Raw genomic sequence first — 7,813 nt, forward strand, 5'->3', positions numbered from 1 at the left:
TAAATCAACTAGACTCCAATAAAAAAAAGAAAACAATTAATCAGTTACTACAGGCCCAGCCTTTTGGAAGGATCTCACTCATCTCAGGGACATTCTTTCATGCAGAATACATGACCAGGCTGAAAGCAGGGGCTTCAAAGCAGCTTGGGTCCAGGAGGAGGTGTCAGCCTCGAAGGGTGCGGTCATAATTCACCAGCAGGACACGGTATACATTCCCAACCAGAGGGGCAGCTGCACCTTTCAGGCAGTGGATGGTAGCCTGGGACACGGGATGCAAATAATCGCTCTGGCTGGACCAACGAGGAAACCACAAAGATGGGAGAGTGGCCTGCTTGGGGAGGGAACTTTTCAATGTATCTCCCCTTACGGACTAGTTTTGCCCGTTCCCAGTCTGGTACCAGAATCAGTTTACTAGCACTGTGTCTCAGATGGTCCTTAGGTCACACTGGGACAAAGCCAAGCTCATGGCACCATGGTGAGCAGGAAGAGCCTGGCCACCCAGCCTGACCGCCTCCGAGGTTTAGAAACATCACCCCGGAGCCTGCAAGCCGGGGGGGTGGGGTGGGTGGATGACATTTGAGTTTTAAGCTCTGGGCGCTTCCTAGATTACTTTGCAATGAAACCAATACCTGACGCTAAAATATTTTATAGCTAGTTTTATTGTTAAATGAATTCTACTTGGTGATTATGAGATATTCTATTTTTAAACAGTCTCAGCTCTTTCGCTGCCTCCATATCTGTTCTCAGTCCGTTGAAGAAGCTGTGTCAGGCACTGAGCCCCAGAGAGACCCTGAAAGGATCCAGGAGAGAACAAACAGCAACCGTGGCTCCGACATGTGCTGACAGAATCCACTGCCCTCATCGCCCTCTTGTGGTCATGCAGCAGATGAAAAACTTCAAAGGCAAGTTAGTGTACATATGTCCATGCCACTCTCTCACTTTGTCATAACTTACCCTTCCTCCTCCCCATATCCTCAAGTCCATGTTCTAGTAGGTCTGTGTCTTTATTCCCATCTTGCCCCTAGGTTCTTCATGACCTTTTTTTTCCCCTGAGATTCCATACATATGTGTTAGCATATGGTATTTCTTTTTCTTTTTCTGACTTACTTCACTCTGTATGACAGATTCTAGGTCCATCCACCTCACTACAAATAACTCAATTTCATTTCTTTTATGGCTGGGTAATATTCCATTGTATATATGTGCCACATCTTTTTTATCCATTCATCTGTCGATGGACACTTAGGCTGCTTCCATGTCCTGGCTATTGTAAATAGAGCTGCAATGAACATTGTGGTACATGTCTCCTTTTGAGTTATGGTTTTCTCAGGGTATATGCCCAGTAGTGGGATTGCTGGGTCATGTGGTAGTTCTATTTTTAGTTTTTTAAGGAACCTCCATACTGTTTTCCATAGTGGCTGTATCAATTTACATTCCCACCAACAGTGCAAGAGGGTTCCCTTTTCTCCACACCCTCTCCAGCATTTATTGTTTCTAGATGTTTTGATGATGGCCATTCTGACCGGTGTGAGGTGATACCTCATTGTAGTTTTGATTTGCATTTCTCTAATTATTAGTGATGTTGAGCATTCTTTCATGTGCTTGTTGGCAATCTGTATATCTTCTTTGGAGAAATGTCTATTTAGGTCTTCTGCCCATTTTTGGACTGGGTTGTTTGTGATTTTGATATTGAACTGCATGAGCTGCTTGTAAATTTTGGAGATTAATCCTTTGTCAGTTGCTTCATTTGCAAATATTTTCTCCCATTCTGAGGGTTGTCTTTTGGTCTTGTTTATGGTTTCCTTTGCTGTGCAAAAGCTTTTAAGTTTCACATATATACACTACCAAACGTAAAATAGATAGCTAGTGGGAAGCAGCTGCACAGCACAGGGAGATCAGCTCAGTGCTTTGTGACCACCTAGAGGGGGTAGGATAGGGAGGGTGGGAGGGAGGGAGACGCAAGAGGGAAGAGATATGGGAACATATGTATATGTATAACTGATTCACTTTGTTATAAAGCAGAAATTAACACACCATTGTAAAGCAATTATACTCCAATAAAGATGTTAAAAAAAATAAAAATAAAAATAAAAGGCAAGTTAGGAGGAGGCTATGGTTTTGCACAACGGAAATATGTTCTCTGTTAGGGAAAGCATCACCGGGCACCCTTTTTTTCCACGTTGTTTACACACACACAAGTGTAAGCGAGAGAGATGTTACATCAGGATTACCTTTCTCTGTCAAAAAGAAATAGCATGAACATTAGATTTTTTAATTTCAGAACTGTAGATCATCACTCTGGCTGTCCAAAATCCAGGCTGGGAGGAATTTCTGAGAAGATCTTGTTCAGATCCTTCCTTTGTCAAAATTAGGGAGTTTAAAGTCCAGAGATGTGAGTGTCTTGCCTACAATCACACAGTGAATTGCTGACGTTTTGGGGACAGGAGCCCGAGAGTGGTTGCAGCAATCAGACAGCTTGGTCCTTTCCTTTGCTGCGGCAGGAGATGCAAGGTCAGTGAGGTGCAGAGATGAGGGCCAGGCAGAGGGCACTGAGGGCAGGGCTCTGATGCCACCTCAGCTCTGAGTGGTCCCGTGGGCAAGTGGGTCACTTCTCTCATCTGTGTCCAGCCCTTTCCTGAGCTGGGACCATCTCTTCCCCCAGCCTAGCTCAGAGCCTGTGTGCCAGGACCAGACAGGAGAAGCTTGTGGGAGGTGTGCCCTGACAAAGGACGCCAGGACCCAGGACGCTGGTCTTGCTCATGATGTTTTCTCTTAGCTTCTCTGACCAATTCTCCCCAATCAGATGGGGCCAGTGGTGGCTACTCTGTGGCCTCATGAAGCAGCAGTTCATGAGTTTTGGTGGGTTGTTTTAGCTTGGTGTTTAAAAATATTTTTTTTAAGTTGTAGTAAAATATAAGTACCATAAAATATATCCTCTTAACCATCTTTAAGCGCACGGTCCAACGGCATCAAGCGTATTCACGCTGTTGTACAACCATCACCACCATCCTTCTCTAGAACACCTTTCATCTTCCCGAACTGAGACTGTCTCCATGGAACACTAACTGCCTACTCTCCCTCCTAGCCCTCATTTTACTTTCCATCTCTATGAATTTGACTACTTACTCTAGGGAACTGCTCAGAATCATGCGGTATTTGTCCTTTTGTAACTGTTTTATTTCACTGAGCATAATGTCCTCAAGGTTCAAGGTTCTGAGTCATAGCCGTGTCCAAATGCCCTTCCTTTGTCAGGCTGCATCGTATTCCACTGTATGGATGGACCACATTTTGCTTTTCCATTCATCTGCTGATGGACATGTGGGCTGCTTCCACAGTTCATGCGGTTTTATTGACGCCTGGCAGGAGAGCCACTATCACATGGACTCACAGTGACAGGACACATCTTCCTCCACGAGGGGGTGTGCATCCCCTCCCAGCCGGGCGTCCAGGAGGCCCTCCCCCAAGGTTACAGGTGTCCCAGGCAGCCTGGATTCCTTCCTTCCTGCCGGGGAGCTCTCCTGACCTCTGGCCCGGCTCAGGCTGCAGCCCGGGATCACATGCTGTTTGAAATTTGGGATTAGATTCACAAGGATCCAGAACCTGAAAAGAAACGTCCTTTCATTTGATCTGAAAACACAGAAAACATGTTGGTTTGCTGAAAAGGTAGTTCTCAAGTGAGCAATTAATTACCAGATGCATCAGACAGAGGCCAGCAAAGGGAGTAGGTGCGGGCAGGTGGGGGGTGGGGGTGGCGATGGCTCTGTTCCTGCCCAGCCCAGAAGCTCACCAAGGCGTGTGACACATTCCGCTTACTCTCACCACGGCCTTGTACCTCTCCTTCCAACGAAAACCCTCCTGAACGTGTGCTTTCTCTTACCTCTCACTGCCCATTCTTCCTGAATGTAAACGCAAAGCAGGGAAGGGACTGTCACAAATCTCTCACAGGAATCGTTTGCTTTCTGTGTGCGTCTGTGGCCACCCTGCTTCTGCATCTCCACTGACACCCAAGGGCTGCTTCCCGCGGCAGGCTTCATGCCAAAGCCAGGCCGCCTCCCCAGATCAGAATTACCGCGCGAGGCCAAATTAAATACGATGTCGCCCTTGCTGCAATTCTTCCACGCTTCCTGGCTCTTAGTAAAGTTCTCTTTTAAAATCCTGCAACAGGCTCACCCTTTTCTATGAAAACAGAACAACTATTCCTTCCAGATCATTAAAAGCTCAGGAGAGATAGGTCAAGGTCGGCTTTCCTTTGTTTCTACTGAACATCCTTGGTCCAGAAAAGGGTAGAGGCCCCAGCAGACCCGCACTGGCTGAGTGCTTGTGTCCAAGCATAGGGACAGCCCAGGCAACCCTGGCAGCAGCCCCCAGGCTCCCTTGGCCCCCTCCCCTCGGGCTGCAGGCACCGGTGATTTCAGGTCCCCAGAAACTAACAGGCGAAGCATTAGGGGGGTGACCTAAAGCTCAGATGAGCTGCTCAAATAGCAAAACAGTGCAATGAGGTAAAGTTATGTAAAGTTAAGTAAAGTCCTCACAGGGAACCATAAAGCTGTTCTTCTCTTTATGAACTCCAGCAAATCGCTTCAGAAAATGAAAGTGCCGTAAACGACATATTTCCACGGAAAGCTAGGGATGTTCTATGTGAAATGGTCACTTAGAAATCTTCCGGAGGAAGAAACTGTTTCTGTGACTTCAGGTTTTGAAGACGTTTGAAGCTACAGCTTCAGTTAATGATGACAGGATATTTTTTTAAAAAACAAACTTCCAGTTTTACTTCCTACATGATATTCTGCTTAAGTCTTTTAAAACTAATTTTTAAAACCGGAAATGTGTTCTCATAGCAATTCATTAATTTGTAATAAACTCAATATAGACCCTTTTGTAGTTAATGGATTCTTTTGAATATTACCCTTTAATTTTCCCTTTTTTGAGCCCTTGGAAAACTGCAGGTTGCTAAATTGAAGCTTAAATGAATTTCTTCTTTATAACAGTTCAGAAGGTACCAAGACCTTAGCAAACAATGTCACGTCTAATTAAAAATAAAAAGTAATTTAAAATTATGTAGGAAAAGATAACATTTAAATCATACAGCTTTCTTTAAAAAAAAAAAAAAACCTCTGGTTTAATTGAAGGCTTTCTTTACACTTTATATTTTGGTAGAAATGTTGGTAATTCTGAGTGTATCTCCCTGAAGGGCTTTCCTCGAAGGAAAAAGGCTTTACATTCTATCTTCCTATTTTCACAGGAGTGTTTCTGACACAGCACGGTGATATTTTTTTTGATGAAAATGTCATACCAAACCTCTGGGTTTTCCTGAATTTGTCTAGATAAAAGAGAAGGACAAAAATATTTTCCATCTGTAATTTTTTGATGTTATAAGGCATTTTAAAAAACCTGCATTACATTAGCAATGGAAATCACATTCTCTGTCTCCAAACATTTCTAAAATTGAGAATTATTTCATTTCTGTAATTCTGGAACATATAATTCGTTTACAACATGTGTGCCCACATTTACACAAACTCAATCATTGCAGAGGAGAACATTTTTCTAAAATATGTGCCCACAGTGTTTAAAAATGAATGCTTTTGGCTCATTGACTTGTTATATAGTAAAGACTTTATAAAAAAAAAATTGGGCTTCGGATTATTGGTTCTTTACTGAGCCTTGCCATAGAAAGTATATCTTATAATGAGAAAACAATATAACAGGAGTGGAAAGTTTACTGAAGCTAATTTGATGCAGTATTCCAGTGGGTATTCTATGTTTAGGGTAAAATGCAGATGCAACCCCATCCAGCCTAAACTCTGCATTTAAGTGGTCCTAGATGTGTGGAGAAGAACTGATTGCCCCTTTGTCCAAGCACGAGTAAGCCAGCCTGCCTGCTCAGATTCACTTGCATTATTCTGTCTTTGCAATTTCCTGGAGCTGTCTTCTTGACGAGGCGATACACTCTCTTATTTTATCATGCAAGTGCTCCTAACAGATTTATGGCAGTGGACACACCTGCAGGGACTGCTCTCCCACCCCCCACCCCCCGCCTTACCAAGCACATCTGAAGACCCTGCCACATCACCTCTATCTTGGAGGGAAAACAAGTTGTGTACTTTTTTTCTGGATTCATTACAATAGTTGACTGCCTGAGTTCAGTCCCAGCACTGCTCCTGCTTGTAAAACTCTGCAGGTGTGTTGACTGTCATCTAGTCCAGCTAGGGAAACCGATTCCCAGGTCTCCATATGATTGGCAGGACTTTCTTTTGCTGCTTTAATCAGTTGCTAACACCTTGCTGTTTAATATCACCGCAAGCACAATTGCAAACAAGGAAGGACACACTCCTGAAATAATAATTTTTAAAAACCCCCGCTGCTTAGTAACAAACATAAAATCCATCATTATTCAATACAGAGGAATTCTCTCTTATTGTAACAAAATAGCAATTCTATTCCTGATGCTTTATTTTGATGGTGGAAATCCTCGGTTTTGACAAAGCAATTTCGCTGTACAAAGAAACATTGTATCTTTTGTTTATTTTCATCCCTCTGATCTAACACAAAATAGGGAACAATCTTTTTACTCAAGAGCAATTAGTCCTGTTCCTGTTTCAGAAAATGGTTGAACACATAGGCTTAGAGAAGAGAATATTCCTTCAAAAATTACTAACCATAAGTCGTAAAGACAACTTAGAGGTTATTTTCCTCTAGCAAATAACCATAATTTCCTTGAAATCTAGTTCTTTATGTAATTAAAGTTATTTATTTAAGGATTTAAATTTGCTTTAACATTTTAAATGGCCTTAGTGTCTGTGTAAAATTCTGTATTTTGAGCCTGGTCGGTGTTGGGTTCGACTACACATATAATTTTACCACTGCTCTGTAATGCAGGCTATTGTTCGTGTAATAATAGTTTAAAACGCTAGCCTGCTGAGGGACAGAATCAGGAGATAATTCGTGCTATACCCGGGCTGGGGCGTCTATTATCCTGGACTCCTCCAGAGTCTCCTAAATGAGTCTCCAAGTTTGATTTCTTACAGCAAGGCAGAGAGAGGGTCTCGAGCGTGTTTATTGATACAGAATGTTCGAGATCGACAGCCAGGGCTTTGCGTATGATCAGGCGACTTTCTGCGCAAATCTTATGGAATGTGGCATTCCAGACTTTAAAGGGAAGGGGAGATCGCCATGGCAACGGCACAGGGGGCTGAGGCTGGGGGTCCCCTTGGGAGCTTAAGGGCCAGCAGAATTTTAAGCATTTACAACTTAAAAAAAAAAGAAGAATAGGAAAGCTCCATCACTCTGCCAACTCTGTCTACAGAAATGGATACGGTTAGAGGGTTCCTCGGAAAGATCCAAATAAACACAGCCTGAGCCTGCACGATGTGAGCTGGAAAGGACAGTTGCTAAAAAAAAAAAGTGTAGATCCTGGCCTTTTCCATCGGAGACGGAGCCGCTGTGACTGCCTAGCCTCCAAGAAGGAGCGGAGCTTGGGAGAGAGGCCAGTGGCTAGTCAGGAAGTGTCCTCGGCTGGGGGCTGCCCCGCCTGTCCCCTCCTGCCCACCCAGGCTCCCACGTCTCCCAGCTGGACTGCGCAGCATCTCCGAAGGCCGCCTGGAGACCGGGACTGAGGTCCCTGGCGGCCTGGCCCGTGCACGTCTCAGAGTCACGCAGAGCCCGGCCAAGGGCAGCCAGCGGTCGGTTCGTGGCTCCTGACGCTGCATATGTAGAAACAGCTTCTCTGAGCACAGAAATCTCCTAGGATCCAAATAATAAACAAGTGAGTGCAGCATAAAAATGACTGTAAAGGGCTTCCCTGGTGGCGCAG

Source organism: Mesoplodon bidens (assembly GCF_964165515.1).
Source record: "Mesoplodon bidens genome assembly, chromosome: 8".
NCBI lineage: Eukaryota > Metazoa > Chordata > Mammalia > Artiodactyla > Ziphiidae > Mesoplodon > Mesoplodon bidens.